This window comes from Hakea prostrata, chromosome 6 (assembly GCF_041222555.1).
Source record: "Hakea prostrata isolate BN-2017 chromosome 6, UWA_Hpros_2, whole genome shotgun sequence".
NCBI classification, from domain to species: domain Eukaryota; kingdom Viridiplantae; phylum Streptophyta; class Magnoliopsida; order Proteales; family Proteaceae; genus Hakea; species Hakea prostrata.
The window spans coordinates 7,254,438-7,278,605 of NC_142605.1; the positions used below are offsets into that span (position 1 = coordinate 7,254,438).

At 42.9% G+C, this 24,168-nt stretch overlaps 2 non-coding genes across 2 annotated transcripts; both read left to right on the plus strand.

Moving 5' to 3' along the window:
• Window positions 1–268: 268 nt before the first annotated feature.
• Window positions 269–428, plus strand: LOC149012180 (U1 spliceosomal RNA). The gene has a single exon (XR_016174172.1). It is a non-coding gene; the product is annotated as a U1 spliceosomal RNA (small nuclear RNA).
• Window positions 429–4,926: 4,498 nt separating this feature from the next.
• LOC149012181 (U1 spliceosomal RNA) lies at window positions 4,927–5,085 on the plus strand. The gene has a single exon (XR_016174240.1). It is a non-coding gene; the product is annotated as a U1 spliceosomal RNA (small nuclear RNA).
• The last annotated feature ends 19,083 nt before the right edge of the window (window positions 5,086–24,168 follow it).

Consider the following 24,168-nt stretch of genomic DNA (forward strand, 5'->3'; position numbering starts at 1 on the left):
GATATACTCCTCCAAACAGAGAAGATCCAAAGCAGGTGTTTATTCCAGAGACAAAATCTACAAGTTTACACAGGAAGACATGAATTCGGTATTGCTAGGGCCGCAAAGGGGGTTTCGAGAAAGGAGAGAGGAGAAAGAATAGAAGAGATGCGAAGCTTAGTATAGGATGGTGGACTGAGGTTGTGCTCTTTTAATCCCACATCGATCATCTCAGAAGAAGCTAAGGTAGAAAGAGGATATAAATATGGAACAGGTCTGTAGGAGGAACATACTTACCTGGACGGGGTCAATGGCTGATCAAGAAGGGCCATGGCCTAGGTTGGTGACCTCCATTGCACTTGGGAGGGGTGCCCGCCTAACATCTCCCCAAGTGGGAGATTGTACGTCATAATTTGTGGCAGAGGGGGTACGCGTTCGCGCGGCCCCTACCAATCCAGTATCAGTCAAAGTTTTCCTAATTTATGTCTCTTTGTGTTGATTTGCAAGGAAATGAACCACGGAGCAGCAATGTTTGGAACTGATGATAAATGATCAACAGGAAATTCAATGGTGAATTAGAAGCTCTCCTGATTTACGTACCCTCTGTGTTGATTTGCATGGGTATTGAACCAGCGAAGCAGCAGCAACGGTTGAAATTAAAAAAAAAAAAAATCGGGGAGAAAAAAAAAATTTTTTTTTTTTTTTTTTGGGTGGTTTAAGTAAGATTTCTAGTTTTATTGTAGGAGGAGAAAAATTTTTATAATAAATTTTTGGAGGAAAGAGGGGGGCACAAATTCCTTTTTCGTTAAACTTTTCCCCCCCGCCCTCTTATTCTATGTGGAATGACAAACATCTGGTTGCCTTACCTCTTTTACTCTTTGCTCGTACAATAAATCATTCTAAGGGATCCGCTGTTATCTGTTGTTTGATTTAGTCCTTATACACATTCCAAGAATAGCAATCGTTATGGGTAGGCTTTATTTTTCTTTCATCTGTTTCATATTGGATGCGATGAAGAAACCATTTATTTTACATCCTCAGGGTTCACAGGAGTATAATATGGTTGTCAGCTGCTATAGTTTGTGTTTACTACTCTAGTGCGCTGGCCACTTTTTGAGTATGCAAGGCTTTCATCCCATCCACAGTCAAGCTGAACAGATGAATTCTGAGCTGCTAAAAACATACAATCTTGCTGAGAAGAAATCCGAGGGGTTGAATCAAAATTGAAATGCATAACCAGGCATTAATATTTTCTTGATGCATGTAGAATTCAACCATACCTGCTTATTGTTCTTGAGATTGTTGGAGATGTGCAAAAGATGGGGGCAGAAGAAAAAATAAGAATTGATTGTGAGATGATCATAGCATGAGAGGGTACCTATTTGGCATGGGATGCATTATACTAGTATTGTAATTGGTGTCCACACAGTTGTCAGTGTAGGGCAGAAACTGAAGAAGATGTAAATTAAAGACTAGCAAATAATATAGCAGCAAAAAGTGTTAATGCTGGTGCCAGTGGCTTATGGTAAGTAACTAGGGGCAAGCATTGTCGGCAGACCACAGTTGTAGCGTGAGGTCTGGGCGTCAATTCAATTTCAGTTTTGAGGCTATTAGATGAGATTGCATGGCTTGAGGTCCGTATGATAGATGGTTGTTGCAGTGGTAGGATGATATTTGGATCAATGGAATGTCAATGTTGTTGTAGCTATGGAGATATTGATTTCACCTTGAGTTAACTTACCATGCTCAAGTCAAAGTAACTCTCAATTTCTATAATTATCGACATAACATAGAAGTTCTAGCAAATAAGATGCAAATCCGTAGATTTTTATTGAACAAAAAAGGGCAGGCTAGCTGGCTGGCTTTGACGTGGCTTGTTTGGTTATTTGATTTATTCAGTTTTTCTTAGAGTTCCAAAGGTTTTTTTTAGTATAAATTTATTTGTAGGCAAGAAGCATAGTTTGGTCCAAGCCATCTGGAGTCAAGTTACAGTGTTACTGGATGAAGAGTGTGTAAAACAAATATAATTGATGGTCATTTGAGGGTTGATTTTTTTAGTAGTTGTTGAACTTCAAAGCTTCCAAATGAGATATTCTTTTAGATTGGAGAAACTAGCTCTTATTTTTTTATGTTTAACTAATATTATTTTAATTTTTTTTCTTACTTTTCAGTTATCAATTATTAGAATGTTTTTGAAGCTGGAATCTATTTAATGTTATGTGGCTCAATTGTGATGTAACCAGGTCTAGAGTTAGGGGTATTTTAATAATTTCCCTAGACCTAAGGCTTGCCCAGGAAATCCCAGCAAGGGTAGAAGGGTTTAAGGGTTTTTAAAAGGGGGGGGGGGGTTTAGAGCCTTCTAAAACTTAACTTCATATCTGAATCATTTTGTAATTTTAATTTCAGATTTGAAAAACAAATCTGCAATTCTGAAGGTTGAGATGAAGTACAGAATTTTTTAAGTCAATGGAATGCAACATAACTGCAGAAAAATACTTGTAGCACTTTGAGTCTATGACCTCCTGTGATCCTAATGGGAGTGAAAGGGGTGGAAGTCAGGGTGTCCTAATGGGGTTTGGATGTGGCTACCGTGGGAGAGGAGGGGGAGGGAGGCCAGCGGGTGCAACGGTAAGTGGGGGCAGGGGCTGGGGAGGTTGTGGGGGTTAGAGGAAGGGGTTAAGGGAGTTGTGGAACCTAGGCAAGGCTGCTAGATTGATGCAGTTGCAAGGTGAGGACTTGGGGAAGGCTGCACAGGGCAGGGTAGGGGTGGGGAGGGTTGCGGACAAGAGAGGGAGAGCTGGGAATGGGTTGGGGATCTTCGACTTACTTGAATGCTTACTAGACTTGATGAATCAATCTCTAGAACTTGCTTAAATGCTAGAATCAAATCAAGAACTCTCAAAGACAATTGCAAGGTCCCCCTCAAAGGAACCCTACCATTCACTCAGGCAATCCAGAATCGAATTTTTTAATTCATCAAATCTGAAAATCACAATGCAAGAAGAGGCCATTTATAGCCAAAATTAACAGATTTTAACTCCAACTGGGATCTCCTACTGATAGTATCCCATTACATATTGGACTGAACTCTTATCCAAAACTCCTAACGGATAAGATAAGGAATAAAATACCAAATAGGACTCCTTCAAAAACAACTTCAGCTCAAAATAAAATACTTGAAACAAATCCAAACTTGACTCAAAATGATTTAACAAAATTCTGAAAATTTCCTAAATTAATTTTAGGGATGAATTAAGGGCTAAAATGCCCAAAATATTCCTTATGAAGGGTTTGGCTAGCCTATGGAGGTTTCTTAGAGCCATCTTGAGGGCTCCACGTGGACTTTTGTCCAGGGGGTCTTTATGTCCACATTAAATTGGAAAAATAATAAATAAAAATTCAGTGCCAACTGTTTAGGATCCCAGGTTGGCTGTTTTTGTTTTTCTTATTAGTAACCATGGCAGTGTCCTCTGTTTATTTAGTAGGCCAAGTTGAAGTTCAGTTTAGAAACTGTGATGGGACCAGACAATATTTTACTACAGTTGACCCTAGTAGGAAATAAGGTGAAGAGACATTTGGAGTGGTATAAGCACTTGCACTAGAGGATACCCAGTGCACTGCTAAGGGGGAGTAAGTTAATGCAGATTGGAGTTGAAAGACCAAGGAGTAGGTTCAAGTGGCTCTGGAAAAAGTGATTGAGTACACATGTATCCCTTAGATGAGGTAACTCTGTCATTTTAGTTGGTTTAGTTCAAAGAGTTCTGCCTCTTGTCTTAATTGTGTGTAATTTTAACAGAATTCTTGTGGTTGTAATTTCAATGTAATTGCTTAATCTTTTGGTTTTTCTATAACCTGTATTCTATTTGTTTGTTCTGTACTCTGCAAGGGTGTAATTACTTGTCTTCATCATATGACTGCACTATTATCTGTGTGGCTGTGGTGGTGGTGGTGTGATTCACTACTTAAGCCCTGATTCTTGATGGCCAGATGAAATGTTGTTTAGAATAAGGTGGTGAGGATTGGAATGGTTGATGATATAAGTGTTGATGCAAGCAATTAAATTAACTTTGATTTATCTTTGCTTCATTTAAGATGATCTTTTTAGACCATATCTCTTGGATCAGATAGTGTTGACTTCCGAATAACAAAAAAATTCAGTTATTGGCTATTCCATATCAACAATATCATGTGAATTTGATTGTTGGATAAATGTTTTCTAATTGAATAACGTGCCCTCTTAAATTCCACTGGTCAACTCGCCAAAGCTGTTGGTAAGTCCAGATACTGAATATAAAAGGATTTAATTGTGTTCGAGACAGTGGCGGCTGTGTATGTTTGTGGTGAATGGTATTTGCTATCTATGTCTTCAGCTAGTAGATTCTTTGTTACAAGTGCTTCAGTTTTTGCTTCTCTATCTCCATGCAAGAACACTGATTTCTTGTTTTGTTGTAGTTTAAACTACTTCTGGTTGGTTGGGTTATTTCTACTATAGATACAAAGATCTTAATATAATTGTTAGGTTGAGAACAAAATAGAAGAATATTGAACCTTGAGAAGAACTTTTCAGCTCTTTTCATCTTTTCCTTGCTATATCCGACTATTCTCTGGTTTTATGGTTAAATTTTTTGTTCAATGGACAAGACCACTGATGGGAACAACCATGGAGCTGAGCACCTATTTCACATGTCATAGAAGATAGAGAAGATGGAGGGAGGATATCTTAATACCATATTAGAGGTGATGATATTTTTATGAGCTGCTGCTCAAGGGTTTTTTGACATGGAGAAGGCCAGTACTTATCCCTGTCAAATTCTGGCCAAGCTAGTAGCTTCCTTTCTATTTGGGAAGCAGACCGCCTGAGGCTGTGGCTTCGTTAGTCCCACATCGGTCAGCTCAGAAGGGGCAATGGTAGAAAGATTTTATAGATATGACAGAGGCCTATTAGGAGAACATACATAGATGTGATCGATGGCTGATCAAGAGGGCCATGGCCTAGGTCGGTGACCTCCATAGAACTTTGGAGAGGTGCAGGCCTAACATCTCCCCAAGTGAGAGAGTGTACATCATAATTTGTAGCAGTGGAGGTATGCGTGTGTGCATCGTCCCCTACCAATTGTCTATCAACTGAAGTTTGTTATCTTGGTTCTGTTGAATTTCTTTGATGTAGGTGAGGTGAAGTGAGAAACAGCAGCAGAGTTCCCCAAACAATGCTTACAGGTTGTTCGAATGTCGAGGTTCTACTTTCCTTCACTTAAGGGCCTGGTTTATGATCTCAACTTCACTTACAGTGTTCTGGGAATCTTATGAGGGAATTAGTATCGTGCAGTGGGGCTGTTTTACTTCCTTTTTCAGGTGAAGTCATAAAGAAAAATAGACTTTCAATTCATTGAGAGGAATAATGCTCTATTAGGTTAAATTTTGGATAAAGCATATTATTCTTTTTTTCCTTGGAGTTTGTAATCATGGTTGATCCTAGATTATGGCAGGAGAATGTAATTCATCCATTTCTGTTCTGCTCTTGGGGTTACTTATCCAAAATATATAAGAGAACATATATGATACAAAATCGTCTCATTGTCTTCAATGAACATTTGAGACTTTCTTCTTCGCAGTTTCAACCACCTTGCTTTCCATGCTCTTAATAGTTGTCATTTGGCTTCTGTCTCAGCGAATCTAACGTGTGTGCCAATTTATCAGGAACAAGAAGAATATTGTTTGTAGATTATCGTATTACCTATGCATGGGGATCCTGTGGGTTGTATTCTGCATTCTGGATTTTTGGTCCATGATGACTATTAATTATCGTGGAGGGAACTTCTCAGATTCTCATCTCTTTATTGGATTGCAGTTGTTGTATATTTCAGAGAGGTTTGAATGCATGAGTAAATTATTGAATGGCATGCTCAGAGTAAATGGGCTATGTAGATGGTGGATTCTCTTATCTGGGTATCCAAACCTCATGTTTCTACCATAGAGCTCAGTGTGAAATTCTCTTATGTGGGTAATGCTGTCGAGGGGGTTGTCTAAACTTTGTATTGAGAATGACAAAGTAGCAGAATTATGAACCCTTAATTCTTTTGATGAAAAGAGAGAACCCTCAATGATTTCCCAACTACAATGGATCTTGGAAATTTTGAGCAGCCTCTCATATGCTCGTAGGCTGCCCCTTTCTTCTCTTTTTTTTTGGGGGATCTTCTTTCGCCTCTCTTCCTTGGGGTTGGTCTCTCCACTGGGTTCACGCCACACGACTGGCTGACCACCCCATGGCTTGGCAGCCTCTCATATGCTCGTAGGCTGCCCCTTTTCTTTCTTCTGTTTTTCATTGGGTGCTACAGATTCTTCTATTCAGCCTTTCTTTTCTTCCTTGGGGTTGTGAAATTTCATCATCCTTACTAGTTTGTGTGATTTCACTGTCCTTAACATCATTCTTGAACTTGGAACTTTTTAAAATGACCACCTCCTATTTGTTCGTGGTTTTCCCTTCTTATCTTCTACCATTCATTACTCATTGGTGATCCCATATCGAGTTCTCTGTTCTTCTTTATCATTGTTGGGTGTTCAGAATTTCACCATTCCAGCTAACAATTTCTCATTTTTTTTAACCATCTCACACATTTGTTTTTTGGGGGATAATATTTTTATATTCATCATTCATAACCTGATCATAGGAGTGTCAATTTATTCTCAATGTAATAGTTTGTGTTACGACTGTAGTCCTCTGGCCAATCTTAAAGGTGCAAGACTGTTGTCCATCAATAAGCAAGCTGCACTAGATGAATTCCAAGCAGCTAAAAGACTGCAATCTTTGTGCAATTGAAGTTCCTTGATAAGAATAAGGCTGGCCGAAGAAGAGACTGCATCTAAATTAAAACGCAGAACTAAGCATCAATATTTTTTTAATGCCTGTGACCATATCTGCTTATTGGTCTTTAGATTGGGTGAACATATAAGCAATTGCAGAGGGAGATTGTTTAAATGTACAATAGATGGGACAAAGTAAAGTATTAACGGTGTCAAACTCTGAACCGTTGACCCTGTATGCCTGTAATTATTGTAGGACCTGAAGGTATCTATTAAGCACAGAAGACATCGTTGTAGTGTTGTAATTGTTGTCAAAACAGTAAGGCAACATAGACTAGACTAGAGAGCCATGGCAGCACCTATGAAGATTTTACATTCGTCATGAGCATTATGTTCTCAGTTCTGTAGAGAAATGCATCTTGGCTTCGTCAGTCATACATGGCATAAATTGATAATCTGCAAACTCAAGGAAAGATGTCCATGATTTGAAGGTCAGAGTCAGGATGGATTTCCATGGGTTGTTTTTGAGTTGCAAGCAGAGTCATCTTGTGTTATTGCAGTGCACCTGACTTTGGGTTAGTTTTTGAGCGCCTTTCAAGCAGAATTAGGAGGATAGTGGCATTAAAATTTTTAGAGTTCGAGTCTTCTTTCATATGAAGCAAAAATCAGATAATGTGGAGGCGCCCAACGATATCAATGTAGGTAAATCTGTCCAGCAGTCTTCGTCAAATTGGGTGTGTGAGATTAACTTTGGGTTAAATTCTTTTCTTGAAATTTCTGTACCCTCTAATGAGTTAGCCATGTGTTCGAAGTTTTTAACTCTCAAAAGAAAATCAAATGGACACAACCAGCTCAATGAGCTATGGAGTAAGTAGAATGGCGTTGTCAATACCAAGTAATAGCAAATAATCTGTTTCTTGCGGTATCAACAAGGAATTTAGGGTGAAGAAGGGAAATGTTGGTTTTGACGGTGTATGCCTTCCAAATCTAGTCAGTAGATTAGGATCTGTGAGACATTTCTGAATGTTCCATTGTATGGGAAATAGTAGCACCAAACACCAAGCAAGCATCAGTGTCATAGATGGTAAAGCCTTCAGCTGTCCAACGGCCAATGGCCTATCGAAGGGGATGGCATTTGCAACAAGGCAAAATGGAAGCAAGAGCAAGGTATTAGATGGGTTTGCTGAAAGAGCAAGGGAAGAAGAGGTTTTGAATATCTTCCTCTAGATGGTTGTAGAAAATTATTAATAGTCATGTCGCTTGGAAATGATAATCAACCAACCAAATTCAAAAATTATTTGTTATTTGTTTAACTAACTTGCAATTAATATATTAGAGCTATCTACCATTAGAATCATTACACTTACTTGGTCTCTAAACCACTTTGGAAATGATTCTGCATGTAGTTTCAATCTGGCTTGCTCACGTACTTTATGACTTATCTTTCTTTTAAGTTCTTGAAGATGTTGCCTATAAAATATAATATTAATAGTCATGTCGCTCAATATAGTCATTAATATGAAAAGTTAAAATTAAGTAACTTGTACATTTACTCTTAATACGTCTTAATGCCATCATAATGGATCAATACATATCGATGTGTTAGGTTTTTTATTAAAATCTATATTATTTATATATTAAGTTTTAAAAATAAGTTTTTGCATTTCTTTTATTTAATTATTTTGTTAGTGTGTGGGACCCATGAGGTAAGGGTGGTAATGAGGCATTATGCCGCGGTCGGGAGTCCACCTCCGAAGGCTAAGTCAGTTGATGAACTTAATCACAAACGGCTCTGCTAGAAGCACAGAGCTAAGGAATGAAGAACTGGGAAAGGTGATCTAGATCGTAAGCCTCTGATAGTTTACGCCTACCAGTGTGTATGTGAATCTGAGTCCCTCACCTCGTAGGCTAGTGAGGTTTATATAGAGTGTACCTTCGAATCTCCTTCGTTGGATGTACTCGAGCCTTCTTCGGGTAGTCATTGGATCTTAACAGTTAGATCCGTTGAGCGATAGACTTCTACTAGTTTGGACTAGTAGAGGACTCCTGAGATAACCTTTAGGTTATGTGATGATTATCCCCTTGATAATGATAAGCAACAGCCATCAATTTGTGCCTGCCATCATTAGGGTAATTAACCTAATCCATAAGTTGGATTAGGGCGTGCTTGTAGCTGAATTAGTTTTCTTCCTCAGCAAGCTATCTTCTGGATCCGATTCGCTCAGGAGGGAGTCGATTCCCTCTGTCTCGACCGGGGTCGAGGGTCAAACCAAGTATGAACCCGGTTCGATCATATTTTCTCCATATCACGAGCCCCCCAGACCAAGCGTTCGGTCGAGCCCAAGGGCTTGGTTTTTAACTGGGTTCTTCGTCAGGCAATAGTCTCTGCATGTTCCATTAAATGTCATATCACATTTAATGCGGTGATCATTTTTCCTCGAGCGTTGTGAGGGCAATGCCATGTCTCTGCAGTCGATCTGTAATAGCTCACGTAACCCAAGCGACGGTTTCAGAACGCCTGTTTTGGATTCGTGAGTTCAAACTTTCAAAACGTCTTCTAATCTCGACCGTCGATGCTGAATCAATCTCGATCGTTTAGATTCCCGAACACTCGTGCAAGTGTTTTAAAAGCGGTTCGTTGTCTTCGTAGGTTTCATTCTTCTTGTCTGGAATTTTAACCTTCATCGTCTGCTTCGCGCCTTCTTGCTCTCGAGCTTTTGCCTCACTGAATCAGTAAGTTTACTGGTCTTTTTCTTTTGTACCTTACTAAAACTAGTAATGGCAGATAATAGGATTTCTCTAGTTCCCAGTACCAGTAATAGTAGTGGTAACGAAGCTTTTGCTTCCCTTCCTTCCGAACAGTCGGATAGTGATAACAAAACCCTAACTGTCCTCTGGTGCGAATTTGCTGAAGTTTCCCAAAAAAGTTTAGAGAGAAAAACCGAAACTCCTTCTATCCTTCCTGAGTCTGGATCTTCCAAGACTCCTAGGGTAACTGCCGAGTCTTCTAGGCAGCCTCAAACTTCCAGGTCTAATGGTGGACCTGGCTCTGTTCCCTCTTCTTACAAGGAGGAAACCCTTCTTTCGGCAATCCAGGATTTTGATTTTCCTCCCTCTTATCAGGTTAGGGCTCCCCATCCTGATGAGAGGGTTGATTCAACCCTTCCGGGTGAGTTTTCCCTGTATATAGATGTACTGGAAAGCGGGGTTCGCTTTCCCTTTTTTAATCCTTTGTTCTCAGCCGTTCTGAATCACTGGGACATTTGCCCTAGAATGCTCCTTCCCAATAGCTGGCGTCTCATCGTCGGCTTCTTGGGTTTGTGTTTTGAACTTGGCGTTACGTCATCTCTTTCTCTTTTTGTGCACTTTCATATTCTTTCTATCTCCCATCCTCCCGGCTAGGTTTTTCTGTCCAAACGTAATAAGGTTGAACTTGATTGGAGGGGCAGCATTCTTGCCAAAGGAACTTGCCCTTTCAACCACAAAAGATGGCGCGAACGATACTTTTTCTGTCGAGCGCCTCCATCAAATCTCAACTTCCCGACCGTCTGGAAGTGGTGTACTTCTTATTCTGAGAATAATCAGGGCCTTCCCTTATCCAAAGAAGACGAGGCGGCCATCAGGAAGATCAAATCCATTCCATGGTATTAAGAGATACATGGTCTTGAGGTAGAGTATAACTCCATCCTTCAGTACTGGGGCTTGGCTCATTGTGAGCTTCTAACCGTCATCCTTTAATTTTACTGAAGTGATACGTCTTTAATTCTGACTCTTGTTCTTCTTTGCAGTGCCTCCAAGAATGAACCCCGAGAACCTGCGAGTGAAGGCCGCTAGGGCCGTTGTAACAGCTGAGCAACGGTCACCTAGAGCCTTAACCGTTGACCAAGAGGCTTCTGTTCCCTCTCCCGACCCTTCTTACAGGGGTATTAGGAACATTAGGACCGTGGCTGATGCTTCGGGTAAAGGGAAGAAGCCGATGGTGGAGAGGTCAAATGTCTCCTCCGCTCGAACCAAAAGGAAGCATGATACAGTTGATGCTTCCTCCCATAAAAAATCCAAAAATTCTGAAGATTATAAGGAGGTCTTTACCCCTCAGTGGACCCTGAAGTTGACCGATAGGGTGACACAAGACCCTGAGAAAGTTGCAGAGTGGAGCTCCCTCAGTCTTATACCTTCTGATCGTCGGGAATTTGAAGCCTTGGACGATGATGCCCTTGTTAGTCAGTCCACAAGGTATTGGTCTTCCTGCTTGTTCATTTTTTCATAATCTCTTATGACTTCTTCTGATAATCTTTGCCTTCCCAGGAATGCTGTGTTGAGCTTCTATCAGCACATGGAAGCATTGAGCCGGGTTGGCCACAACAGCTCCTTGCTGCAGACCTGTGAAGAGAATTTGGCCAAGGCCAATTCTGAGATAGACCGGCTAACGGCAGCTACTAAGGAGCTGCAAAGAAAGCATGAAGAGGAGATGAACTCCCTAAAGGAGGCCCTCAATTCTTCAACGGCTCGCGCTGTTGCTGCCGAGCGCAAGGCCAAGAAGCAGAAAACAACTTCCACATTGTTTGGTGACAGACTGGAATTTAAGTGTGCAGAGAACGAAAGATACTTGAAGTTGGCGATTCCTAGCAAGCCCGAGCATATCAAGCCAGAGCTTCGAAAGGATTGTGTTCGGAAATATCTGAACAGCGTACCTTTCTCCAAACTGCTGGGTGCCTTCAACATCCAAGCTTACCGTTTGGGGCAAAATGATGTTTGGGAAAAAATTCTCGAATCCATCCCTTCCTTCGATACAGCTCCCTTTCGTGAGGTCTGTCACAAAGAGGTCTTCGGGAAATTAGACATGGATCTCCCTGACTGGGCTCGGTAAAAGGATGATCCTTTTCCTGCTGACCCAAAATATGAAGAATATCTTGCTGACGAACCGCCACTCCAAGAGGAAAAGTCACAAGCCAAGTCACAAGCTACTGCTGAAGAGGACTCTGACAACGACAATCCTGAGGAAGGCTCTTCTCAGAATCCTGAGAAAAGTTCTCCTGTACAGGGCTCCTCAGGCAATAATGAGGAAGAGGCTTAGGGAGTTATCTTTTTTTTTTTTTTTTTTTTTTTTTTTTTTGTAAAGATTGACCTCCTTGTTAATGAATAGATACTTCTTCCATGCTTGCCTTAATATTTCCTCGTCTCCTATCAAAAGCTTGTCTTGAATATCAAAATATAAATGATAAAACTTATCACTTAACTTCATATTCCTCGACGAATGATAATCTTGTAAAGATATTATGAAGAGATGTTGTGGAGAGATGCCTTAACCTTCCCAAATCCTTCATTTATTGCAAAGTCCACACGTTTCCCTTCTGGTACCTGCGAAGTCCAAACGTTTTCTTGCTTTGGTATACCATTCACTGTTTCCAATAAATTGGTAATACATCCATTATCACAATGGCGGTGCGACGGTTGGAGGTATTCTCGTATCAGGTGTTCATTTCCACGTGACCTCCCTTTGACCATTGATCTTGCTTGTTGTGGATTTCAAAGCATCTTTTCGATCTGGGCCATTGGTTGCCTTTGGCTCTCAACCGTCGTCTCAATACCTGAGGCTATTTAAAGCCTTCGTGGGTACTCTCCATCTATCCTGCTATCTGCAAGTTAGATTTGCAAAAGCAACATTCCGTCCTCCTTGCTTCCGTATTCCTCGTACTCCAACAATAACTCTATCAGCTTCTGAACAAGTGAGCTTTTTGCTATCACCAATCTCTTCCCCTTTCCTCCTTAGTAAACTGCACAGTAGTAATACTTGGGGTTTATTTAATGGGTATTTCGAATAATGCATATCTGACAAAGAACTAGGGTTTTCCCTCGTTTCTTTTGTTGTTGGGTTTTTGTACTGATACGGCTTTTTCTGTGTTTGCAGTGGCTCCCAGAATCGATCCGAACTTTATCAGAGCAAAATCTTGTAAGAAAATCGTTCCATTGGCGGTGGTTGGGGCCAGTGAGGTGGTTTCAGCTGGTGAATCTTCTAAACGTAAGGCGACTACTGTTGATGAATCTTCAAGTCAGATTCCCACAGTTTCTATTGATGCCACCCCTACACCTCTTCTGCCTGAAGTGATCGCTCGTTCTTCCCAGGAAGATCTTGATCACTCCATTGTTGATGGCGCTACTGACGCCTCTGCTGCAGAGACCATTCATGCATCCCCGAAGGAGACTCTTTGGGCATCTGAGGCAACTAAGTTGGCATCTGATGAAGGTGCGGTCCTAGTAGGTGCTGCTTCTATTTCCAACTCTAGAGCTTGTTTGGCATCCTCTTCCTCTCCTTTGGAGTTGGAGGATTTTGCCACCAGGAAGTGTCGTCGGTTGGCAAGTGATGTAGCTCATCCTTCTCTTGATGTAGCTCATCCTTCTCATCCTTCGCCTGAATTAGTGTCAAACGAGTTTGACAAAGCATTGGAATGGTGCACTACTGCTCGAATGACTTCTGAGAGCGCAGTTCTTTCCAAGCTTCCAAACGAGGTATTTATGAAGTCAATGGTGATGTAAGTCTTTCTTCATTATCTTTTGATTATGAATATTACTCTTCTGCTCCTATTTAACTCGGAAGTTGTTTGCAGGAGTCTTCGCTGGTAACTTCCACAACCAAGTGGAAGCAGCCTCTAGGCTCAATAGGTTGAGCAATGAAGTTTTCAGGTTTCGGGAAATCTCTGAAGCTAAAGAAGCTGAGATTGCTCACCTTAGAAAGCTAGCTTGGGAGGTTGCAGGAGAAAAGAATTCGGTGATCGATCGTCTCCGGTCAGACTTGGATGATGCCAGGGAGAAGATCCGGCAACTAGAGCGAGGAGTTGGTAAGTCAGGAGCCAAAGGATCTGAAGCGTTACCTCAAAGGCAAGTTGTCATTCCTTTGCCCGAATCCCTTCAAACTAACGTTCGCAGAGCCTGCGTCTTCAAGTATTTACACAATAAGCCCTTTGTTGATATGCTGAATGCTTATAACTTGCAAGCGTACCGGGACGGTGAGAACGAAGTATGGGAATCGATATTAAGGAAAAATCCTCATTTTGATACGACTCCCTACAGTGCTGTTTGCCATCCTGAAGTGTTTACCAACCTGGGTCTTCCTTCTCCTGACTGGACCAAAAATAAGATTGATCCTCCGCATTCTGATCCAGATATTATGCATTATCTGGAAGATTCTCCTGTTTATTCTCCCCTAGAAGGATTCAATTATGATGAGCTCGCCTTGAATGCAAGTTTGGTCGAGGACCATACTTCTCCTGGACAAGCTGGACAAAGAGTATGAAATTGCGGAGGATTTTATACATACTGAAATGTTTTTTGTAATCCTTATTTCTCCTCTTCTTTTTCTTGAATCCATACCGCTGCGTGACTCATGTATTGTTCTAGCAAAGCTACGTCGATCTTGTATGACTTCTTAATGATCACTGATGATGACTTTCTTTTTTGAACGAAGGTTGTATCCAGCTCTTGTAATCTTATATTTGATATCAAAGATTGGCCTCTTTCGGTCTTTTGAAGAAATAAGAAATTAACTTCATCTTGAACTTTGCTAGTCACTTGAATCGCTGTTGCACTAGGTCTTAGTTGTTTAGAACAATGCCTTTACTAAAAGATTTCCGGAGAAATATAATAAGTCTTGAATGAACTCACTCAGGTTTTAAACCGATGCCTTTACTTAAAGATTTCCGGAGAAATACAATAAGTCTTGAAGGAACTCACTCGGGTTTTATACATACTTAGGAATTCATTAAGTATGTTAATTACGGGGCATCGGTTTAACACCCAAATGAGACCTCTGAATGCTTAAGAATTCTTAGGAATTCGTTAAGTATGTTAATTATGGGGCATCAGTTTAACACCCGAATGAGACCTCAGAAAGCTTAAGGATTCTAAGGAATTCGTTGAGTATGATAATTACGGGGCATCGGGCATCGGTTTAAAACCCGATTGACCCCTCTGAATAAGTCATGTTATGAATACACAAATAAGACGAACGGGAAAGCAAAAAGCTGTCATTGATGCAAAGACCTGAATGGGGGCCAACCCTTAATAAAAAAAAACAGAGAAGAGAGAGCAAATAAAAGTACAAAAGTATTTTGAGAACAGTCATAGTTCGACAAGAGGGTCAAGGGGCTGGTTATGGGCCAAATCGGGAGTCTGATTTTGAGCGGCTGGCTCAGCAGTTTCCTTCGGGGCAGCACTATCTTCCATAGCTTCGCGTTTGGGGGTCAATGGGGGCTCATCACTAAGATAGCCTTCAATATTCGGGTTCACCGAGGGAGGATCGTCCTTCTCCAACACCCATTCTAGGGTTGCCATGTCCAACTTGGGAAAGATCTTAGCATTGATGAGATCTGTATACTGCTTAATCGGGGAAACATGATCCCTCCTCAAGATGGACATCCAGACGTCATTGATACCGGCCTAGTAAGGCAACAAGTTATAGCGAGCCAACAATTGACCAAAGGGCTTGTTGTTCAGATATTTCTCAACATAAGCCTTTTAAATCTCAAAAAGCTCAAGCCTTCGAGATCCGAAGGAGTGGCAGATGCTAGTTTGTCCTCCAGCTCCTCCTTTTCCTGGATGAGATCCCCGACCTAGGATTCGGAGGAAGAGAGGGAATCCTTCAGATGGTTCATCTCCCCTCCATCTCTTCCATTTGGGCCTTGGCCACCATTAGCTCCCCAGCTATAGTGTGAAGCTGGCTGCTCTCCTCCTTTAACTTCGAGACCTCCTATTGCTTGGTCTCAACAATGGCATTGCTATGCTTAGCTTGAGCACTAAGACGGAAACCCAGCCCTAACCTTGACCCGGAAACCTTGTTATTTGTAGGTCCGATGACCCGAAGTAAAGTAAGAAGTCAGCTTTGGGCCATCCCAGGAGAGGACTTGGTGTCTGGCTTTGAATCCATGAAGGTTGATGATGAGGTTCTATTTATGGAAACAGAATCCTGATGAAGATCTAATTAGTTGATGGACTTGGAGTGCTCTCTATCTTGGTTTGAAGGCATTTCTACCTACTAGGTAAGTCACTTGACTTGTGTGCAAAACCCCTTTAGGTTTGGATTTGATCCGGGCCTTCAATTCCCCGTTTGGCCTGCGCGCATTGGTCGATCGATTGGTCGATCGGGCCGATCGACCAATCCACCGACCAATGGGTGCTGTCTTTGGCAATTAGGTTGATTCTTGCTCTATTTAAGTCTAACCTCGAGTCAACCGTATTTGCTGCCTCCAAACCCCGGAACGAACCAAAGACCTCGCAAGTCATCTCTCTTGCATCCTTGGAGTTTTCTTGGCGGATCTTCGTCGGAACTCTTCTTTTTGCATCAAAAGGTATGTCTACCTCTCTTCTTCTCCTACATCTTTGTTTTTCTTTCCTTTTTGAGTTGAGACAGAGAAGAGATGCTGCATCCTCGTTGCAAACATCTCCGAACATGTTCTCATGATCATCCTAAGGATTTAAGGCTAGAACAATGATCTTAACCATGATCATTGCAAGCTTTGAAGGATTCATGATCAAACCAGATTTAATCTCGTAATTTCCTAATCGAATCCGATCTCTTTGGATCTTCTTTCATTGATCATGTTAGTGGTTAATGGTTGTGTTTTCTTTCTATGATCCATAATCCATAGAATTCTAGTTGTTCTCTTCTACCTTACTATGTGTTCTTCATGATGCATGATAGTACATATATGGTAGGTTTTATTCCTTATTTAGATTTATGCTTCTAAGCCTTATTCTATGAAGACCTATGCATGTTTTCATGTTTTCATTACCGAAAGCAATGATCCATCCTCCTATAGTTCTTGTCCTTGTTTTCTATTTCAAAATTCATCAAGATCCATGTTTGATTTATTTATGGTAACTTTGTTTCCTAATTTGGATCTTGATACCTTGATTTGATTAGTGTTTTGAGGTCCCCTATATGCTAGAATACTACTGATGTAGTCTACCCCTTGATTAGTACCCTTTTGAACCACCAAATTGGATTTCATATCTCAAAACTCCGATTTTCTAAGTCTATCGCTGCATTGGTCGACTGATTGGTCGACTAGACCACTCGACCAATCCACTGACCAATGAGTACAGCAACTCGAATTGGTCCGTTTCGGATGCTTTGCTATATTTTCTGTTAGGGATCTTTCCTAATATGTTGTATATACTTGTTTAGGACCTTCTTCTCAAGTTTGCCAAGATCTTACTTGATTTCTTAGGATTCTTTGCGAGTTATAAAAGGTAAGGATGGTTATTTCCTTAATTACATAGATAGCATGAATCTAGTTTCTATATTTGAATATCATTAATATGTTTCTTAAATTAGATTCTTACAATGATATACTACTGTTGCATAACTTTGATTACGTAGCATTACTTATTCATATTGAATTGATTCATGTATGATTTACTTACCAATGTTATACAAATGATTGTAAATATTGATTTCTTTCCATATATGGAGTTACCATATATGTGATGATATGAATTGATGCATGTGTATGCTTACGTATGGTTTGGAAAGGAGAGGTGTCCTTTTGACATTTCGTCCTTGGACTACTACGGGAATATTATGGGATGTTTCCGGAGATGCCCTCCGGACACCTTCCTAAACCGTTGGATGACATATATAGGATTGTCTAGTAGTGTTTGGCAGGAGGAGGACCAAGGAGGGGAGAGAGAAGAGGGAGCAATGGGGACAGGGGAAGAGGAAAAGGAGAGGACAGGAATACATTGTGGGGCCAATGGAGGGGAATGGTAGACGGGCCAGGGGCAAGAGGAACCAAGGAGAGGAGGAGAGCTCGACAAGGGATGATCAATAGGGGATGAGTGAGTCGAGTTGGTGGGCCAAGGAAGGACAGGGAAGGATAGGAAAGGAGGGGAGAGGAAGGAAGAGGAGACGAGAACAAGAGAAGAGCAGGAGGAACCGAAGGAGAAACCAAATGGTGTGAGAGAGTGGGAAAGAAGGTTGGAGGAGAAGGACCAAAAGGGGAGATATCTTAAATGGTGGAGGGAATAAGATATCTAAAGGGAGGAGGAGGGATCAAAGAAGAGGGAGACAAAGAGGAAAGAGACAGATACATAGAGTAGAATCACACCAGTGCAACAAGCAAGGGGAAGAAGAAGGAAAGAGAGGAAAATCAGAAAGGAGACAGAGAGGAAACAGAGGCCCAGAAGAAGGAAGGGAAGAGGCAATCGGGAAGGGAGGGACACAAAAAGACAGGGGGAGGAGAGCAGGAAGGGGAAGGCGGAAGAGATCTACACAAAGGAGGTACAAAGGGAGAAAAAGACAAGACGAGGGATAGCAAGTATAAGCACGGGATGAAAGGGGATTGCTACTACAGGGACAGAAAAAGGAGATATCTAAGGAAGAATCCGACGTTAGGTGTAGATATGTATGTTTAGTGGGAGGTGATAGAAGATGGGGGACACACGGGAGGAAGGGAGGGGGAGGGCGGGAGAGGATGAGCCCAAGGTTGAGGAGATCCTAAACAAAAGGAAAAGAACATGAGAGAGAAGGACCTCTACTCTAGAAGGAATAAAGAAAGAAAGAAATGAAGAGGCATAAGAACAGAAAACAAAAAATACGAAAAAGACACAAGCAAGGAAAAGAAAAGGCAAACATACAATAATAAAGAGAAACAAAATGAACCATAATCAAAAGTACAAGATACAGAAATGAAAAGGGAAAAAGGAGGCACAGGGAACGATTAAGCGAAGAGGAGAGAGCAGGGAGACCCACCTGAAGGGACCCCAAGCAGAAGAGATAGGCACCAAGAGAAGGGAAGCAGGAAGGGCCAGCGAAGGGAGAAGGAAAGGAGAGGGAGGGAAGAAGGGAACACAGGGACGAACCTCTCCTCCAGATCCCCATCCTCACCGATAATCACCACGGACGGAGATCTCCAACGAGAGTCTCAGGAAGGCGAGTCCCAAGGGGAGGAAGGCCAGGAGAGAAACAGAAAGGAAGATAAAGGAAGCCCAAGCAAAGGGAGGGGAGAATAAGAGAGAGGAAGAGAGGAAAGAGATGAAGCCCAGAGAGGGAAAGACCAAGGCCACAGGACCCGAGGGAGGGGGAGATGTGGGAAGGAGAAAAGGGAAGTCAGGCAGTCCAGGGGAAGAGGGGAAAGGAGAGCAAGGAAGGAGGAGAGGGAGGGGAGGAAAAAGGGGAGAAGGGAGAAGAGGGGGGAGAGAAGGAAGAGGGGGAGGAGGAAAGGAGGGAGCCCGGGAGCTCGGAAGAAGGGAAGAACAACCTCAAGCGGAACGGAAACCCGGGAAGAGGGAGTCCAGAAAGGGAACGGGAGAAGGCGAGGGGAAGGAAGAGAGCCCAGAGAAAAGGAAGAGGGAGAAACGGGAGGGGAAAAGGGGCCAACCTCCCGGGGAAAGGAAGAGGAGAGCACCAGAGGGACCACCCGCTCCCGCAGAGAGGGAAGAGACAAGAGACAATCAATAGTGTATAAGATGAGCCAAAAGGGAGAAGGAAAATCAAATTTGGGGGAAAGATTGAACAACAGCAGGCACAATACGGAACAGAGAAGTGGAGAAAAGATCGAAAAGGATAAAGGAAAAAAGCAAGAAGAAATGGGGATTGCAATAGGTCAAAAGGATTGAAAAGGAAAGGTAAAAAAGAGGACCTATCTACAATGTCAGAGCAGTAGAGAGGAAAATAAGGGGAGAGAAAAGAAGTAAAGATACGATGGATAAAACGGAGATGAGCACCAAATGTGTTAAAACGTGTCTAGCATGTCATGGTTAAAACCTAGGGAATATGTTCTAAGCATTCCTAAGCAGATAGCAGGATACAAGAAAGAGGATGAAAGAAGCAGAGAAGAGAAAATGGAAGAAAGAATGAGAGATTTACCGGGAAGATGGGGGGTGTGTGGAAGCACTAAATCACCAAGAAACGGGGAACTCTGGATATTCCTAGAGCTCTCTCACCGGAAGAAGTAGAATGAGGTTGGAAGGGGAAATGAGGCATAAGGAAGAGAGGGGAGAGGGGGGACCGACCAACCACGAAATGGTAGGGACTATGGGAATTGGAAAATGTGATTGATGGAATATGTGATGACATATGGAATATGAGCAGATTAAGTTCAAATATGGACGGGTAGTGAATCTGAAACGGATTGATGTTGGGGAATGGTTACTGAGAAGTGGGCGGGGAATCCAGGGTAGGAGGGGGAAGACCGGGAGGGGGAAGTACCTCAGGAGGGGGAGATACCAAAGGACGGGACCAGAGATCGGGCCCGAATGTTGGAAGTGAGATATTGCCAAAATGGGAAATGAGGAAAAGGCTGGCAACCAGAGGGTGGGAGACTGCATAAGAGACCGAGGGGCAAGGAAAGGAGAGAATGGGGAGGAGGGAACTCCTCATACTACGATGGAGAGTTTTCGAAGATGCAAGTACCCACTGGAGTACCAAGGACCCCTGTTCCAACAAGTGGCGGAGTTGGAGAAGGCCGGCAGCAAGCGGAAGCTGGAAGATTGGGAGGAAGTTGCAACAAGAAGCGATGCATGGGGATCTCCAGTGGGAAGGTGCAGCGGGAGTGAAGGGAGTTATTCAAAGAGGCGAGAACTACTTTCCCGAGGCGGGAAGGATGCAAAGGAAGGAGTAGAGACTCAAGGAACGGGGGAGACAAGAAGTGAGGAGCTCCATGCTGATTCTGAAGGAAGACTGCAAAGCAAAGAAGTTCTCAAAGGAGGCGAAAAGCTATCCAAGCAGAAGGAGCTAGTAAGGGGGGAACGAAGAAGGGAAGAAAAGAGAAGGAAAGGGGGGAAGCGGGACAAGGAAGGCGGGGATGAAGACCGGAGGAGACCACACCCACCCACTCCACCAGGCAAGAGGAGGGAACAGGGAGAGGGGAAAAAGAGGGGAAAGACCACCAGAAAGAAGGCAAGGAAGGGAGGCAAGGGAAGCGGAGAGGGATCCGAAGGCTCGAAGAAGGGAGGGGGGGGGAGGCAGGGGAAGAGGCCCGCTCCTCCCTGGAGAGTTGATTAGAGAGGATCCAAGCCAGATGGAAGGGACAGTAGGCCATGCATTGTCTAGAAGGGGCATTATGCTAGTAGCATTCATCAAGAAGATAATAAGAGAAGTTGTCTAGTGTTAGATAGTACACCAGGGGGAAATAGATAAGGGGTTATCTAAATGTGTGTTGATTGGTGAGAAGAACTGGAAGCCAATGTGATTCTGACAGAAGGACTGAGTATGGGAATGATGGGAAGCCACAAAGGGTCCTGTTCCTCAAAGAAGATAGCCATATGTGGAAGTCCGGTCTTGAATTTCAAGGTGAAAAGAGAAGGGTTGTAAGAAGGGGAGAGAAGTCTATGCCCTAGTGGATGATGCTTCATCGAAGGCAAGGGTATAGTGGAGAAAAGAGGAAGGAGGGGAGGAGGAGAAGGAGGGGAGAGAGGAAAGAGGGGGGGAAAAGGAAGGAGGAGAGGAAAGAGGAAAAGGAAGAGAGAAGAGGGAAGCCAGGGACGGGGAGGGGGAAGAAGAAAGAGGAGAGGGGAGAAGGAGGAAAAGGACACAAGAAAGAAAGGAAGAGAGAGGGAAGGGGGGGGAAGAGAAAGGGGAACAAAGAAAGGAAGAGGAAAAGAAGGAAGGGAGGAAGAGAGAGAGCGGAGACAAGCGGGGAGGAAGAAGAGAAGAGGGAAAGTGGAGAGAGACAGAAGAAGAGGAAGAAGAGCAGGAGCATCAAGTTCACGAAAGGTGGGAAAAGAAGTGGCAAGTAGCAAGGGAGACTAAGAGAGTGGTTCCGGAGAGTTAGGAAGGAGGGAGAAAGGCAAGGGGGAGGGAGAGAGAAGGAAGGAAAAAGAAGTGGAGGGGGACAGAAGGAGAGAACGGGGGAGATAAGGACAGGAAAGAAGAGAAGGGGGGGGAGAAGAATCCAAGAGGAAGGAAGAGAAAGGCGGGACAAGAAGTGGGGAGAAGTATACCGAGCAAAGATGGTGGGGGAGAGAAAGGCAAGGGAGAGCGGAAGAAGGAAGAGGGAAACCCCAAGAAGAACGGGGCGCGAAGATGGAGACATATCTAGGGAGAAGATGCCACAGGATCAAAGAGTTGAAATACTCTTACCCAAAAGGAGGAACAGAGACAAAGGAGAGGGGAAGGAAGAGGAAAGATCAGGGAAAGAAAGGGAGCCAGAGGAAGAAAGAAGAAGAGGATAAATGCGAGTTACCAGGGCAGAGAGGGGGAGAGGAGAAGAAGAGAGGAAGAGGTCAGAGAAAGAGGGAGAGGAGAGGACAAAGGAGAAGAGAAGAGGGAGAGGAAAGGATGGGGGTAGAGGAAGGGGGGAAAGAGAAGAAGAAGAAAAGAAGGAAGCAACGAGGAGAAGGAAGCACCAAGATGACAAGGACTGAAGGAACATGGGGAGGGAAGGGGAGGAGATTGGCCAAGGGAGACTGCAAGGGAAAGGGAAAAGGAACCAACCCCTCCTATCCAGTTGGAAGGGGAAGATATAGGAGGACAGCGGGACAAGAAAGGAAGAACGGGGGGAGGATAGGGACCAAATCAGCCCATTCATCCAGAAGATCACAAGGAAAGAGCAGGCAGGGATAAGTGGTGGCATGGGGCTGAGATGGGATCGTGATCCTAGGTTCACTCAAGGTGGAACAGGGAAGGCCTGGGAACCCAAGAACGAGAAGCCATCATCAGGGAGGAAAGAGGGACAATAGACAGGAAGACAGGGATCTGGGGGGATATGGGGGAAGGGAGAACACCTAGCTGGGAGTTGCCATAACAACAGTATCAAGCAACAATAGGCATGGCTCCACAAGGCGATGGAGTACGAGGAACGGGAGAGAAGGAAAGAAAAGAGGGAGAGAGAAGACAAGGTATGGAGATATGATAAGAGAAAGGAAAGGGAGAAGAAATCTAGGATAAGAGAAGGACGATGGAATTAAGTTGGAGAGAAAGTTTGAAGGTCTCACCAAGAAGGGGTGATGAGATTAATGTTAAGGGAAAGCAGCCCTGTACAGGACCGAGATTTGGAAAAGGTGGACGTGGATGATAGCAACCTGTGGGGGCACAATGTGTCATATGAGTGAAAAACAAGAGAATGGAAACATGCAGAAGCACGAAGGACAGGGAGAGAGAAGAAGGCGAAAGGATAGGAAGGAAAGGGGGAATGGATCGGGAAGATGGGGAAGAAATACGAAGAAGCTTCGGGAGAAGGAAGAAGACAGAAGGAGAAGTTTCCTTACCTCTTGGAAGAAGAGCAAGGGGAGAAATTCAAGGGGGAGAAGGAAACAGCCCAACCGACCGGAAAGTATTTGAGGTGATGACCGAAGTAAAGTAAGAAGTCAGCTGGGCCATCCAGAGAGGACTGGTGTGGCGAATCCAGAAGGGATGATGAGGTCATAGGAAACGAATGATGAAGATAAAGTGATGGACTGGAGTGCTCTCTATCTGGTTGAAGGCATCTACCTACAGGTAAGTCACGACTGTGTGCAAAACCCCTTAGGTTTGGATTGATCGGGCCTCAACGCTTGGCGGCATGGGAGATGGGATGGGCGAGACCAATCCATGACAATGGGGGTGGAATAGGTTGATCTGCTCTATTTAAGTCTAACCTGAGTCCACCGATGCTGCCTCCAAAGGAAGAACCAAAGACCTCGCAAGTCACTCTCTGCATCCTGGAGTTTTCTTGGGGATCTCGTGGAACTCTCTTGCATCAAAAGGTATGTCTACCTCTCTCTCTCCTACATCTTGTTTTCTTCCTGAGTTGAGACAAGAGAAGAGATGGCATCCTCGTGAAAATCTGAACATGTTCTCATGATCATCCTAAGGATTTAAGGCAGAACAATGATCTTAACCATGATCATTGCAAGCTTTGAAGGATTCATGATCAAACCATGATTTAATTGTAATTCCTAATGAATCGATCTCTTGGATCTTCTTTCATTGATCATGTTAGTGGTTAATGGTTGTGTTTTTTTCTATGATCCATAATCCATAGAATTTAGTTGTTTTTTACCTTACTATGTGTTCTATGATGCATGATAGTACATATATGGTAGGTTTTATTTCCTTATTTAGATTTATGCTTCTAAGCCTTATTCTATGAAGACCTATGCATGTTTTCATGTTTTCATACGAAAGCAATGATCCATCCTCCTATAGTTCTTGTCCTGTTTTCTATTTCAAAATTCATCAAGATCCATGTTTGATTTATTTATGGTAACTTTGTTTCCTAATTTGGATCTTGATACCTTGATTTGATTAGTGTTTTGAGGTCCCCTATATGCTAGAATACTAGATGTAGTTACCCCTTGATTAGTACCCTTTTGAACCACCAAATGGATTTCATATCTCAAAATCGATTTTCTAAGTTATGCGCAGGTGACGATGGGGGACCATGACCAATCCACGACAATGAGTACAGCAAC